A 15,616-nucleotide genomic window follows, 5' to 3' on the forward strand; every position below is an offset into this window, starting at 1 on the left:
CAGGTTCACCCCTCGCCTCCCTCCCCTCCCCCAGGCTCATCCCACTTGTAAGAGTGGGACATTCTTGTGCTCGCACAAGCACCAGTAGAGGCCACTACACACCTCATTAAATAAACAATCGTACGGCCAATTCATTAATTTTCAGGAAAGGAAGGGAGAGGGGGGGCTTGAACTCCGCCTTCCCTGGCCAGGGATTTCCCAGCTGAAGTCCCAGGGAAGCGCTGGCCGATCTCGAGGGACTCCTCGTGCGGGGATTGTAGCCCCAAGGCTGCGGAAGAGAGGGTGTCAGAGGGGCACAATTGCTCCCTCACAACCAGCGGTGTTGACTTAACGAGGAGGGCGCCTTGGAGAAAGACTCCAAGTGATTATATATCTGTTAGTGTTTCCATTATGAAATGCTTCTTTCCTGGGGATTACAACTATATTTACAGCCTGTTAACTGCTCTTAACCTGGGGAATTGTCTAAGCATCGGATTTTAAGTACTTGTACGTTGTTTTTCAAGTGGCAATAATATGTATAGCTTCAAAAGCCATTTTCAGGGTCTTAAAAATATCACAGATTATTGAAATCACCAGCGTTTCTATTTCAGGGAGCCAATTAACCAAACGCCAGTAAGACCTTACAGTGTAGTTGAGGAACAGGACACACTCAGCAGTTGAAGGGCAAATTAGCATGTAATCTGTTTAAATTGTTTGACCAAGGTGGTGTATCATTAAACTTGACAAAACTTTCACCTACTTGCTTGAGATCTGGAAATTTGCACTTGCATGTCATCTGGTCAGACACAGTGGCATCTTCTAATCAGTTAACTATTCCCTGTTTTTCCCTGATTTATATGAAATGTTTAAAATCACACTGCGATGAATTTGGCTGATAAACTTTCTTTTGATTTTCTTGGAGAGTATAATATACCTGCTGTCTTTTTTGCCAATGTTAAGAGCTTTAAACCTACAGTACCAATGGGTATTATCTAAACAGCTATGTGACCAGTAGTGTTTTCGTATCAAACTTGCACTTGCACATTCAGCCTAATCATGGTTTAGAATACACATTTTGGTCCTGAAATGTAGGTAACTGATCCAGCCCTTTGCTCTTCTTGTGGATGGGCAAGAAAAATGTCACTGTCTTGGAAAACAAGTTCTCTCTAGTTTTATATGTAAAATTTTATACGTAGTCCATATTATGTATGTTTTAGGTAATTGGAGTTTCTATTTAAAATTTTGTCAGTAATTTTGTAAGTAAATATAATGCCAGTAATTTTACTACTTAGGTTAATAAAAATAATAAGCAGTCTCTTAGGAAGTGGTCGTAGCATCTAGTTCACCATTAATTCAATTGATAGGCTTTTATTGTGTGCCTGGATGAGGTGCAAGCCGTTGCTGAATTGTGCCTTCATGTAGCTTACAGTCTGGTGTGTGGGTAGGAAAGACAGCCATTCCGCTGCTAATTATGTAATTAAGTAGTTGTGATAAGGCCTGCAAAGGAGAATAGGTTTTGTGAAAGTTTATACTGCAGGGACCTAACCTAGTCTGAGTGTCATGGTGTCTCAGAAGGGAGATCTGAGGAGTGAGTTAAGAGCAGAGCTGGGGAGCACACCCCTACTAATTAATGGTCGAGTTGGGTCTAGAACACACATCTTCTGATTCTCTGTCAGAGTGCTTTCCACAAATCATCCTGTCTTATTACAAAATCGAAAGGAGTAACTGCAGTAAGGAGGGGGTTGGTCAGTTCTCTCCTAAGTTGCAGAGACATCAAGGGAATTGAGAACTGAGTATGGCAACTGGAAAATGCTGTCAGTAAATCAGATGTCATTTGTCAGTAGTTTTAGTATATATATGTGTGTATTGTATGTATATATGTGTATATATGTGTATGTATATATGTGTATGTATATGTGTGTGTGTGTGCGTATTTTTTTTTTTGCAGAGGGATAGACTCAAATCTTTTTGTAGGGGATGACAGTGAGTAGGTGGTAGGGGAATGGAGATATTTGGTAGTAAAAGGACAAAAATAGGGTGTGGGACAACAGAATAAATGGAGTGTTTTTTCAAGTTTGGGGTGGATGTATAGACATGAGGTGGTGGAGGAAAAAGAAGGAAGGACTGGTGATGGAAAATGGTCAGCAATGCTGAAGGGTTGGAAACGATTCAGCACGCAATCTGGTTTTAGGAAGGAAGAATAGAAGGAAAGAAGGGAAGGGAAGGAAGGAAGGAAGGAAGGTTACTGAAAAGATACGTAGGGACCTAGGGAAAGAGCATGACAGAGTAGCCCATGTCTGCTATGAGGTTTTCTCTAATCAGCGAAGGGGTTAAGGAATTGTAACAGAATTGGGATGCAGGAATGGAGAAAGTTAGGAAGACAGTGTTGAGAGTTCATTTGAAATCAGTTTGAATTTGAAGTAGACCAGATCAGCTATTTCCACACTTTGTCCCGCAACGTTTGTACCCCAGGAACAGAATTAGTGAAAAATTTTAATCTGGTGTTGGTTGCTTATGAGTTACATGAAATACGTAGAAATTATTTTTCTTTAACTTTTATCAGAATAACCAAATATCCCATTCATTGGTCAGATCGCAAAAGAGTACGTATTTGACGAATTGGCACAATGGCATTGAGGCTGGCTAGCCTTGACCTGGACTTCAGCGGTGTACTGCGGAGGTCATGCAGCTGCACTTCTCATTTAAGGAAAGGATTCCCTTGTCAATATTCTGCCTACATGACTACCTGCATTACCTCCCAAGGTAGTCTATTCCTGTTTTGAACAACTTCTGTTAGTAAACTTTGCTTTATGCAGGACATTTAACTTTAGTTTTCACCCTCCCCACCCTTCTTGAATTCTTTCTCTTTCCTTTTTGGCATCACCATATCTCCTGATTCATCTCTTACTTCTCTGATCAATTCTTCACGTTTTTCAGATTTTTCTTTCACACCCTCGTTAAATTTTGGTATCTAAAGTCCATCTGTGTCTTCAGTTGCTGCCTGCGAGCTAATGACTGTCCTCGTCCAGTCTTCACGTGTCACTCAGAAGCGTCACTGAATAGGCTCCTTATGTTACACAAGACTCGTGTGCTCCTCTTCCCTGCTCCTTCCCTCATCCGCTTTCTCCAGATTGTAGCAAGTCGGTTCCCGGTCCAGGGTGCTCACGTGGCCTGAATGATTGCATGGCCTTGTGTTCCTGTGTTCCTCATAACGGACATCACTGTTATCACTCAGCCACACTGAGATGTGGACGTCATCACTCCCCTTTCCCTCATTCCCACAGCCAGTAGTTCTGTTTTCATTTTTACCGCCTTGAATCTGAATGTCTTTTCATCACCATGCCCACCTTGAATAACAATATTGGCTCTGTAATTAATCTCTTTACCTGCAGTGTTACCCTCTGGAAGTCTGTCCTGCTGGAATGAGCTCTCTCTCTATTTTTCTGACCATGCCACTCCTACTTACAATCTCTGATTAGTGCTCCATAGCTTGAGTGTCAGAGTATAAACTTCTTGACGTGGAGCTCGTGAGGCCCTGTGTGTTCTTTAGCACTGGCGCCCCCCACCTCCGATTTAAAGCATCACGTCCAGGCACCTCTAGTGTGTACCTGCTGTCCGCCACTCCCGATGAACTGCAGAGCTTCATGTCTCCACGCCTTCAACATGCTGCTCTTTCTTCCCATTAAAGGCCACTCCCCACCTTGTCCACTTCCGAAACGCCTACTTATCTATTCAGTGATTTTTTTTCTCTACTAGCCCCTCCCCCAAAGAGTTACCGTCATCATTGTGCGCCCATAGCTTTCTGGGTACTTTTTATCTTGTTACTTTCTTGTCCCCGCTGCCAGCATGAACCTCTGGAAGGCTGGGACGTCTCTCACTCACCTTAGTATGCCTGGTGGGGCTTACGCATCTGGCGCGGAGTTGATAACCAGTTAATGTTTGTTGAACAAATGTTGAATTGCCTTTGTTTTCTAATTGCTTGGGCCATACAGCACATCTGATTCCTTTATACGGTGGCCCTTCTAATGTATGTGTCACTCCGCTCCTTTCTAAATTAGGCATCCTTAATTCCTTCAGCCACTCTTCACATTACTTAGTTTTATGACTTATTTGAGTTGGGTTATCTTACTCGGGATATGCTGCAATTTTAGTGTTTATTAGTTTTGTCTCCTTCGGAAAGATCCGTGGTCTACGTTGTCTGTAAACAGGGACTGATGCCCTGCTCTGCCTGCCTAGCAGGAAGAGATACAAGAGACTTCAAGATTTCCAGGATGAATGCTCAAAGGAGAGAAGAAATGTGATTGCTCCTAGTAAACCGTGTGAAAATTAATAATGTGATGTGGGATAGTGAAAAAAGACATGATACGGACGCAGAGGGTTTGGGATGTTACGTATGGTCCTCTACCTTCCCATGTATAATATCTGTTGGAGGCTATAGGCAGGCAAGAATAATACCTTGCTTACCTGAGTTGTCAGAAGAATGAAATGTAAAATTGCTTATAAACTGAAAAGTACAGTATCTGTGTAGAATGATTTCAATGTTTCTTTACGAACTTAAAAATATAATTCCATTAATTTTTTGAAAGTGTATATATGTTTTTTTGTTGGCTTACTTTTTTTGATCATTGTTGGTTTCTTCATGAGTTTTCTCTATGCTAATAAAAATATTGGGGTAACAATCTCATTATGTGGAGGCTTTAATAGTTTTTATTCCTTAACACATTAGTAAGTGTTTTGGCTTCTAGGTAAAATTGCATTAACAGTAGGAGAGCCGTCAAGGGAAATGACTATAGGTGACAACCACAGTGATCAGAGAGCTGAATGAGGTGAGAAAAAAGTCTTGTGTTTATGATTTCAAAGAATTGACTTTGTCATAGAACACAAGCCAGTGATACTGAAATATAACCCAATTTTGCATTCATTTAGAATGAAAAGAGTTTTTGGTCAAAAATTTTGGAAACAAAAATTTTGGTCAGAAATTTTCATTTGGACCCACTGGTATAATTTTGGTATATTTCTTTCCAATCACAATCAATACAGCACATCAATTTTGCATTGTAATCACGGTGTATGTACAACTTTATATATACCTCATGCCATTTTCTTTGTTGCCACATTATCTTTAAATCATTTTATTTTTAAAAATTTATTTTGAAATATTCAAATATTTATTTGAAGTAAAACAATGTACAAAGTATGTAAAGTTTGATCACTTCTGCCAACAAATTCCTTTTTTACCCATAAATAACTACTTTAAGTACTTTTTCCTCTGTTATTTACATGTGTGTATAGTTCTATTTTTTTACACATAAGCAGGATCATACTACCTATTGTTTTTTAACTTAACAATGTGTTGGAGGTCTTTCCATGCAAATATATTATAGATTTTCCTATAACCGTTATCTAAAATGTCTATATAATATTCCAGTGAAGTAATATTAATAGTTGCCAATAAAGTAGTATTTATCGAACACTCAGTGAGCTCCAGGCATGGTGCCAAGCTCTTTTACATGCATTCAGTCCCTTCTACAACCCAATGAGGAAGATGGTAATACCCTCCCATTCTACAGATGAGGTAACTGAGTCTCAAATATTAATTGATTTGCCAAAGGTCTCAGAGCTCTCATGTGGAAAAGCTGGCATTCGGATCCAGATCTTTACTGCTCCACAGCCTGTGCTCATTACTGCACCGTGTACGGCTACTAAATATTCTCCCGTTGTGGGTGTTGAAGTTGTTTCCAGTATTTTGCTGTAATAAAGAATATTGTCATGAACATCTTCCTGCATATGGTCTTTCCTTTCTATATTTTGGATTCCCACATGGGGGATTATTAGTGAAAAGATAATTTTTTTGTGTATGTGGGGGAGTTCACTTATTGTAGAAGAGTAATGATATTAAGAGTAATGCTATTGATTAGTACTTTTACAACTTTTTCAAGATATTTTCACTTTTCATTGTGGATTTTGAGAACTTAAGGCCATTATTTTAAATGCAAGTCGCATAGTTTTTCTGTTTTTTCTGTTATGGAAGGAGTTAGTTAATTACCCAATTAATAGACAATCTCAAAGTTCCCTTATACCTCTGAGTTCTATAAAAATGAGTGGTGGATTTATCTCAGCTAAATGACCTCTTTCAGTTCTTGTCTTTGAACACTGATCTGTTCTTGGATGCAAGAATTACCTTTTGTCGTTCTCTAAAATTTCAAGTTATTATATTACATTTTTTCTGATGTGAAGTCAGATGTGATTGGGAAAATCTTTTGGGTTGCTTGTAGATGATTCTTCAATATATGTAAAAATAGCTTTAGTGCTGATTTCAAGAAATAAAGTTTCAGCGTTAAGCAATTGTGAGGTATTTTAAGTTGCAGTATTACTTGAAATATAAGTTACTTATTCTTTGGCTTGCAAGGAATGGAAAGTAAACTGACCAAGTTTCAGATCTGGCTGAAATGAGTAGGTTCTGATTCCCCTTTGACTTCCTTATGTAAAGAAAGGAAAGAGATAGTGGTTATATAGGTTTTGTTTTACTGAAATCAGTAGTTGGATTCTTGTTAAAGAACAGTTGGGCAGTTTGAAATTCAGATTGTCTTTATTTTTCCTCTTTAAAAAAAACATGAGAAATAACCTTCTTTAAAGTTGTTTTATAGTGAGAATTTTAAAATTTAATTTTCCAGTCAGTTGGACAGTTGTTCTGTAGCCATAATAAAAAATTTAGGTCATTTTGGCTAGTTGCAAACATGTTGTCTTTGAGGGCTAATTATGCACTTAGTGTCTTCTCTGTGGAGATACTAAGATGAGTTGCATATGTTTTCTATCCTTAGGAGGCTGGGTGTAATAGAAGAGATAAGACATAGCCACAGATAATAGATAACTTGATTGAGCGGGACAAAGTGTCATTATTGCTGGAGGTGGGAAAACAAACTCTGGAATCATTGTGTCTTGCTCATCAAGAAAGTGCTGCTTTCTCTCATAACTTCGGTTCTGTATTTTTAGAGTAGTCCGTACTTAGTTTTACCAAGTCAGTAGACTAGAATTCTCAGAGGGCGTTATTTTTCATTTCCTCGAAGTGAAATGATTTCTGGAATGTTCGACTACATGGGCACGCTAACAATGGAGCGGCCTGGGGGTGCAGTTACTTCTGTGTTTTCAGGAAATGCAGAGATTGGTTGTACTGGTTATCAGAATTTAGTATTGGTCAGTAATAGCCAGTAAAGCTTCCTGAGGAGCCCTGAGCAGAGTGAGTTTTTTAAATGGAAACTGAATACAGAGTATTTACCTTTCAGCTGTAGAGTAAGTGAGTAAAAAAATTAACTAAGATAGAGCTTTATACACAAGGTCTATTTAGGATAACAATTTACAAATTCAGATAGAATAACAAATTATAATTTTTATCACTTTTTATTCATAACATAACTTTGGATGTAACAACTAAAATTTGAGGATCTTTTTGGTTAATTCTTGAAGCTTTTGAAGTGTGAGGTGGGGTTATTCGTTGTTTTAAATTTACATAGTGTTGCACACATATCCAAGGGATTGTGTGGACACTTCTGATGGCGATAACCCTTTAGGAATAGCACCTCAGCTACATAGAACTCACCGTCATGCACCCTCACCGCTGGGTGTAAGGAAAGTGAGGAAATTAAGACTAATAGTTTTCAAAGTCTGAGCATCAATGTAAATAAATTTCTTCCTCATGTTGTAATAGAGTTGCTGTCTGAGAGATGGATCTTCCTTCAGAAGTCTCTGGAGCCTCACCTCAGATTAGTTTGGGTCCAGGCTGACACCTGAGGTGGGAGAAAGGGAAATGTGACTGGGAAGCGAGGTGAGCTGTGATTCCTTCTCTGCTGGTCCCTGCACCTCTAGCCATGGAATTATTTTTATTAGCAGCATCTGTAACCCTGATGTGGATGTGAATTTTTAATTTTTAGGTAAAGTGAATTGTTGGTTTGACTTTTTTAAAAAATTAAAAGCATTATAAAATTTCTAACAATATGCAAAATAAAAAGTGAGCTCATATACTCTACCCCTCTCCCTAGAGACAGTCAGTTTTAACAGCTATGGACTTTGTTTTATATATACAATTAAATATTAATTTTATGTGTGTGTGTGTGTGTGTGTGTGTGTGTGTTACAACCAAGTTGGGTTGTGCTGTGCATACTGTTTCCCAGCTGTTTTAGGACGTCTTTCCATGTGAGTACAAATAAACTTATCACAGCTCTTTTGATAACCATATGGCATTTTATACATGTATCACAATTTATTAAACCAATTCCCTTTTGATGCTCCCAAATTTTTAATTGCAAACATATGCAATGAACCCACTTTTACAAGTGTGTTTGTGTACATGTTTAAATATACTATAGAAAAGTTTGTAAATGTGGAATTGTAGGGTAACAGAGCATGTGTATTGAAATTTTTGATAGATATTTCCAAATTGTTCCTCAAAAAGCTGATTTGCTCTCTTGTCAACAGCAAGGAGAGTGCCTGTTTTCCCACACCCTTGCCAACATACTAGTTATTTTCAGACTTGTAGTCTTTGCCAGTTTGATAGGTGAAAAAGTATCTCTTTAAATTTTATGTCTTAAAATTATTAATGGAGTTGAACATCTTTGCAGATTTTTATTGATGGTTTATGTTGTTTCTGAGAATTGTTTATTCATGTCTTTTGTTAATATTGCTGTATCTTTTCTTGAATTAATGGTTCATTAATATAAACAATACATAAGTAAGAACAGGAACAATTTAAAACTTTCCAACTGCCGGACTTTCGTGACTTCTTACAGCTTTTGGCTTAATGAGAAGCGAGCTGAGTAATTGAGTCAGCCTGCTGCTCTGACTTCTGCCAACCACTGCTTATGTTTACTTGGTATGGATGCATAAACTTTCAAACTCTTCTCTTTTGAAAGGAAAAAGGTTAAATACTTCATTCATTGATTTGAGTGAGAAATAGGAATTGAAACAGGCTGTTACCTCTTTTATGACAGGATGAGCAGTTTTGGTTTAGAGTAAGTTCTTTAATCAAATACTTGAATGGTAGTTTGGCTCAAGCTATTGAGGTGGTTTAAAATGGGAAATGGATGAAGAGTACAGCAGGAAAGACAAGTATGAGGGGCAGGATATGATGTTCATTTTGGATGCCTTGAGCCTGAGATGCCCCCAGAACAGCTCTGTAAAGGTCTTAGAGACTTAGGGCTTAGGTAAGAGGTCTGTCCAGACTTTGGTTAGAAATGGAGGTTCAGGAGTTATCTGATAGAGGTGATAATTCAAGCCACAAGACTAGATCATATTCCAAAGATGGAAAATGAAAACCTAGGACAAAGACTTGAACACACACCCATATTTGGGTGTCCAAAGGAAGGAAATATTACTCTGTCGGCAGAAGAAGATAGAGAAATGCCTAGGATCAGAGCTGGGTAAAATGATAAAATGCATTCGCCTGTGGATATCTTATTCAGAAACATCTATATGAATCAGTGAGATAGCGCTCGAGTACTGTTCGTTCTTTCCCTACATACAGGGTGTGGCAGTGGGTTAGGGTGCTAAGCAGGGAGAGGGGCCCTTGGAAAGACAATTCTGAACAATTCTTCACTTTAAGTAACATATAATTTATCCCCCCCCCCCACCACTGGGCTAAAGTAAACAATGAATGAGGTAATATATGTCCTTGCTTAGAACAGAGCCTGCTTTATCTTGATCACTCATTAAATGTAAATTGTTGTTGTTTTTAATTACTATTATAAACTAGATGGAGAAGCTAGCTAAAAATAGGTAATGCTTATATAATTTGGTTTATATTTTTATCTGATGGCTGTTTATAATTAGATTGTTAAATGAGTGAGCTTATGCTGAGAAGGATAAGGATTTGTTTAGTTTGGAGTGTTTTATTAGGTTTCTTAGAAGAGGTAGAATTTGAGCTGGTTTTGAAGGCATGAGTAGACGTTTTAGATGGGCAGGTTTTTTTGGCAAGGAGGGTAAAGGGAAGAGCATGGTTCATTTTTTTATTCTGAAGTTTATCATTTGTTTTGAAATGGAGAGGTGATTATTACATGATGGAATCGTAAGTGAGATAATCTTTTAAAAATTGTGATGCTAGAAAAGATGCTGGATATAGGGCTTATTCCAATTTTTAATGCTGAAAATTAACCTTATTGTTTTCCTTCTTCAGACTTCATTTATTTCCTCTTCGATGTTGGGGACATCTTTCATAAAATGTTTGTTTTTCTGGAGTTTATTCAAAGACACAGAGATAAGCTTCAGGATACTGATATTGGGAAGTTCTGAAGAGTTAATTTTTGCAACTTTATAAAGAAATGCTTGTTTTTAAAATAATATGTGAGAGCTTTGTGGAAGAGTGAACTTCCTTCTTCAGAGTAGCCGTAGTTAAGTAGAAATTCTGCAATTTCAGAATCAGCCTTATGTGTCAGTCATTACAATTTGTGGGTAAGAAATAACAGATCACATGCTAGTACTAACTTGGTAGGTAGTTCCACTTTGCTCACAATTAAGTTTTAAAATTTGCCTCTGAATATGCATAATAGCCTGACCTTGATATAAAATTCCTGTGTCATAATCTTATTTTTTCAGAACTGACTGGACAGTTCTCCCCCCCCATTTAATGTTGTACATAATGTTAATGTTTACTAGGCACCCTCTTCTGTTTTGTTTTTTAATCTGTATGTAGAATTGTGTGTGTGTGTGCGCGCGCGCACGCTTTGAGACTTAGAAATTTCTCCAGGATTTGACTAGGTGGGAGTTTATTCATTGATTTTGTTTAAAGCTGGCGCAGTGGAGTTGTGTTTTAGTTGGGCATTAGATTTAAATTCAGCAAGTAATGTGACCACGACGTAACTATCATATTATTCCCCTTTTAACACCCTCAGGAAAGCCCATATTGGGAGCCAATAGTTCATCTCTCAGTAAGTTGGGCATAGCTAGTTTTTCCTCTTAATGTTGGAATACATTTTTAATTTGTTGAATACCAAAGGAAGAGGAAGGCTTGAATTTATGTTGCTCAAAAACTTTTTTTTTTTTTTTTTTTAAACAGTAGAATTGTACTGCAATGAGAGGTTCACACTGGAGCTGGGCTCACCTGGGAGAACAAGTTCCTATCTCCTTTTGCATTGCATCCTGAATGGTTGTCCTATTTCAGTTATTTCATACTCTCGGATGTGGTTGAATTCTTTTAACTTAAAACGTGTGTATGATGTGACTTCTTTATTTAGTGAGTCTTTTTGCTTCCAACTCACCCATCTATTTTAGGATAGGAAAATTTTCTTCTTTTATTACTTTATTACCATACTTTATTTTCTCTTTCGGGAATTCCAGAGATAACTACATTTGCTGTCTTGTTTCTTTTCTCCATGACACTTGATTTCTCCTTTTTTTGTATATCCGTTTTTGCTTGATATATTTTGAGACTATATATTAGATGCATACAGATACATAATTATTCTCTTCCTGGTGAATGGACTCTTATCGTTATCTCTAGTAATGTAATATTCATCTTACAGTCTACTTTTCTGATATTAATGTAGCGATATCAGCTGTCTTTGGTTGGTGCTTAAGCATTTCCATCCTTTTATTTTCAGCCTTTTAGTAATCATACATAGATGTTGTGTATCTAGCGTCTTGTTAGGTTTTCTTTTTTATTTAATCTGAAAATTTTTGTCTTTTTCCTAGAGCATTGAGTCTGTTTACATTTAAAGTAATCGCTGACGAGTATATGGCTTTAAACCTTTCATTTTATTGTTTACTTCTGTTTGCTCTGCCTATTCTGTATTTCCCTTTCTCTCTTTTCTTGCCTTTTAATTATTTTCAGTTATGCAGGTTTTCCACTCTTTTAGCTTACCAGTTATATATTCTTTTACTGTTCATTTAGTGGTTCCTAAATGCATCTTTGACTTATTACTTTTACCATTGATTGGACAACGCAAGACCTTTAGAACACCTTAAGTCCACTTGTCCGTCCTTTCCAATTTTTATGTTACCGTTATGTTGTTTAGTTCTCTTTATATTTGAGATGCACAAGACGTTATTTTACAAGTCATCATTCATGTAGATTTACCCAGGCAGGTATTTACTGTCTCAGTTGCTCTTCATTTCTTTCTGCATCTTTTATCTGGGATCATTTCCTTCTGCCTGGAGAATATCCTCTAATGTTTAGTTAGGTCTGCTGGAGAGTATTCACTCAACTTTTGTCTGTCTGAAAACATCTTTATTTCACCTTCAATTTTGATTATTTTTTGGCTGAGTGTAGAATTCTAGGTGTACAGTTTTTCTTTCAACCCTTTAAGTGCATCATTCCACTGTCCATCGAACTCCATAATTTCTGATGAGAAGTCAGTCGTAAATCTTTATTTGTCCCCGCCTTTTGTCAAGAATGGTGCTTCCCTCCCTCCTTCCTCCCTTGCCCACTCTTCAGATTTGTTTTTTTATCTTTTTCAGAAATCTGACTTCATGTGCCTAGTTGTGATTCTCTTTGTATTTATCCTGCTTTTTGAGTTTCTTGTATCTATGGGATGATTCCTTTCATTAATTTTGGAACGCTCCTGGCCGTTATCTCTTCAAATAATTTCTTCTTCCCCATTGAAGTTTAGTTCACTTAGCTTTCCTTGATCCTCATCACTCTGATGGGTTCAGGAAAACTATGTTGTTTGTAGTTTATCTGCCCTCTATTGGTTGTTAGGGTAAGAGGAACAATCTCCTGTGACTTTCTACATTCTAACTAGAGGTAGCACTCCATTTATTGATTTTTAATTTTATTTATTGTATTTTTCAGTTCTAGAATTTTCATTTTTTATAGTTTCTAGGTCGCTGCTGAAATTTTGCATCTTGATCTTTATTCTTTTAACGCATTCTATCATGTGTTTCCATGAGGGTTTGCTTTTATGTCTGTTGTTTCTCCTGATTTTGGGGTTGTCTTGTCTTTTTATGTGCTTGTTTATTTGTGATTGAATACCAGGTATTGTGTATGAAAAATTATGGAGATAATCTGAATTAATACTATCTTCTCCCAGAAAGGATTTACCTTTGCTTCTCTTCTCATATGTCGTTACTCTAGAGGCACTGACAGTGTCAGATGAATTTATTCAGGGATTGGATGATTTAAAATTGGATATATTTTGGATTTACCTTTACTTCTTGGGTATTGCCCGTTGAGGTCCTAATCCACAGCTTACGAGGTTTACCCTCATCCTTGGCAGGCCCTCACTCCAATTTTTGTCCCTTCAGGGCTTGAGTCTGTCAGAGCTGCGCTCATCTTCTCAGCCTCTTCAGCAGTTGTGGCCTTTATAACCTGCAGATACCTGTAGGCAAGAAGCAGCTCCAAATACCACACTGGTCTGTGGATTTTCTCATTTTATGGATCTTGGTCCCTTAATGCCTAAAGTTTCCTTCATACAGATATTTTGTACTTTGTCTAGTTTCTTTAGTTCTTGCAGTGGAAGAGTTGGTCTGAACCACTTTGTCATTCCCGGAAGCTGAGCTCTCACAGTGCCCCTTTCATCTTTTCTCTTTTCTGCGTTCCATGAGAAATTTTCAAACTTGTGTGGTTTTTCTTTATGTGCAGTCTGCAATTTATTGCCCCTGTTGTATTTCTTTGAAAAATTATTTAGTTGTTTTGTGGCTGAAAGCAATCTTTCCTGATTTCAGATTATTCTCTTTTCATATACATGGTATTCTCTGAAGTATTTTCAGGATTTCTACAGTTGAGATATCTGCCGTTGGGAATTTGTTAGATATTTTAAAGTTGTTTTCTCGGTAAATTTTCCAAGGGAAAATTTTTGCTTCAGTTGATAGTACAATCACTCCTTTAGCTTCATTCAGGGCCTTTTAAGTGTCTATTGGGGCGGGATGGTGGTGTCTGTGTGCTCAGTATTGTTGGTTGCGATAGATTCTTTTTGAACTTATGTGGGTTGCTGTTATGTTTCAGGTCAGGATGAACGAGAAAATTTTATTGCAGTAACTTTACTTTGCTCCATCATTGATTTGGTAGTTTGCAGGGAAAAGGGGCAAGGTATAGTCAGACTGCTATGAAACAGGAAAGTTTGCTGCTAAAGCATTTTATTTCAGTGCTAAAATTAAAAAACTCAGCATTCAAATGCTGGCAGTTGGTTGTGGAGCTAGAGTAGCAGCCTCTGCTCTTTCCTCCCCATGTCTCTCAACTTAGCACATTATCTGCAACGTGAATGCTGCCACCAGACATTTTGCCAGTCTTTTTCCTGGAAGCTCCCGAGGTCCACATACCTTTGGCATCCCTCTGGTTTTCAGCAGCCACACATTGTTTGCTCCAGGTGGTTTTTTCTTTCTTTCTTCTTTTTTTTTTTTTTAATGTATTCTTTTGGTTGTTTCAGTGGATATTGATGTAGAGTATCGGGTGGGCATTAATTAAATTTATGAGCTAACTTTTGCCATCTTGAACTGATAATCTACACTGTGTATGTTTTCTCTTCTTCAGTTGGTTTAGTTTGGTGTCTGATTCAATTAAAGAAGAATAGTTTTATTGTTTTCTTTTTACTTTAATGTACATATAGATTATAATTAAGCTATTATAATTATAAACTATCAGAAGGACTCTAGTAGGCTAATTAACTCTTGCCTGGTAGGATCCCTTTGATAGAATGGGGCTTTTTTTTGTTTTTGTTTTTTTTGTTCAACAGACATTTTTGTGAATGCTGACTGTGTTTTCCAGGTTCTGCTAAGTTTGGGGATTACAGACATGGGCGAGTCTCTTAATCTTATGTACCTGTTCTTGAGGCAGAGATACCTTTCTCTGAGGCTGAGGAACTTTTCTTTGGGAGAATGAAAGCACCAGTGTTCTTTTAAAACTTTGTTTTTTTAACCCATTAATTACATTGTTGAATATAAATGAATACTTATAAAGATGTTGATAGTAGGTTTTATGTATGTAGAAAATGTCCCAGTTAAAATCTTATGTATAATTTTGTATTTTTTAAAATGTAGTAAATTTCAGTTTATTCTCTGACCAGGTGACCATATCAGATAATAAAGCTTATGTTATATATATGATTGAATTTACTCCTATGTTACACACATACATACATATGGAAAGTAGGATGGCATGGTTTTGTTTTTTCTTTTTTTAAAATAAGGAATTCAGAGTTTGGTTAGGTAGGTAGGGCATGAAACAGATATGTGGGAGTGTTACATATTCATTATGCAACTTTTTACTTAAGGGAAGAAGAATTAGGAACCTGCTTCAGCCTTAAATCTAGAGTTTGCCAGTCTGGAAATCATGCTTTGGAAATGGTTTGACAGATTGGATATAGTAGAAGGAATTAGAAAAAGCAGGCAGCTGGGGCCAAAGGGTGGATTGGAAAAGAAAATGTCTAGATTCATTTTGCTGTTTTGGGAAGAACAAGAGTATTTCTGTTACAGACATAAAATACACTGTAAGGAGAGTCGGCTGTCTTCATTTTACATTCAACAAGAATAGAACAATTTAGGGAAAGCTATTAAATTGAGTCTTCCTGACTAGTGCTTTGTAATGATAGAAGTTAATTTTCTTCATCTATTGTTCATCTTAGGTTAAGTACATTATTTATGTGATGTTATAAACTTGGTGTGACAAAGTACACCTTCTGTCAGGTTTCCAGTTTGTAATGCAGTGGCCTTCACA

General features: G+C 37.2%; 1 protein-coding gene across 8 annotated transcripts in view; it reads left to right on the forward strand.

Annotated features, from left to right (window-relative positions):
• NEO1 (neogenin 1) overlaps positions 1-15,616 on the forward strand; it is a 213,742-nt gene that overhangs the window by 710 nt on the left and 197,416 nt on the right. The gene's annotated exons all lie outside the window — the stretch shown is intronic.

The sequence above is a fragment of the Rhinolophus ferrumequinum genome, chromosome 6 (genome assembly GCF_004115265.2).
Source record: "Rhinolophus ferrumequinum isolate MPI-CBG mRhiFer1 chromosome 6, mRhiFer1_v1.p, whole genome shotgun sequence".
Taxonomy (NCBI): Eukaryota; Metazoa; Chordata; class Mammalia; order Chiroptera; family Rhinolophidae; genus Rhinolophus; species Rhinolophus ferrumequinum.